Source organism: Euprymna scolopes, chromosome 38 (genome assembly GCF_053919585.1).
Source record: "Euprymna scolopes isolate OS-2025 chromosome 38, ASM5391958v1, whole genome shotgun sequence".
NCBI lineage: Eukaryota > Metazoa > Mollusca > Cephalopoda > Sepiida > Sepiolidae > Euprymna > Euprymna scolopes.
This window is the reverse complement of record NC_136519.1, coordinates 82,755,496-82,756,275: the sequence shown is the minus strand read 5'-3', so window position 1 is coordinate 82,756,275 and position 780 is coordinate 82,755,496. Positions and strand designations below refer to the sequence as shown.

At 17.9% G+C, this 780-nt stretch overlaps 1 pseudogene; it reads left to right on the top strand.

Annotated features, from left to right (window-relative positions):
• Positions 1-134, top strand: part of LOC145263471 (U2 spliceosomal RNA) — a 219-nt pseudogene extending 85 nt beyond the window's left edge.
• The last annotated feature ends 646 nt before the right edge of the window (positions 135-780 follow it).

Here is a 780-nt window from a genome sequence, read left to right as displayed (position 1 = left end):
CCGTTTGCACCGGGCGTCCATAAAATGGAAAAATGTCACAAACTTCTATGAGGATATTGTAGATAAACCTTAAGTAATCTGGTTAATGTAGTGTCAGAATATATTTGGTTAAATATATTCTGACACTACATTAACACGATTACTTAAATAAAAACTTTTACAGTTAAAAAGAAAATGGCTGCAATAATATCGCGGAGTCTCCATTCACACTGAACATCCACAGAATGTCCAGCAGCAATATATTACATATAAAAATATATTACATATGAAAAATATATTACATATGAAAAATATATTACATATGAAAAATATATTGCATATAAAAATATATTACATATGAAAAATATATTACATATGAAAAATATATTACATATGAAAAATATATTACATATGAAAAATATATTACATATAAAAAATATATTACATATGAAAAATATATTACATATGAAAAATATATTACATATGAAAAATATATTACATATGAAAAATATATTACATATGAAAAATATATTACATATGAAAAATATATTGCATATAAAAATATATTACATATGAAAAATATATTACATATGAAAAATATATTACATATGAAAAATATATTACATATGAAAAATATATTGCATATAAAAATATATTACATATGAAAAATATATTACATATGAAAAATATATTACATATGAAAAATATATTACATATGAAAAATATATTGCATATAAAAATATATTACATATGAAAAATATATTACATATGAAAAATATATTACATATGAAAAATATATTA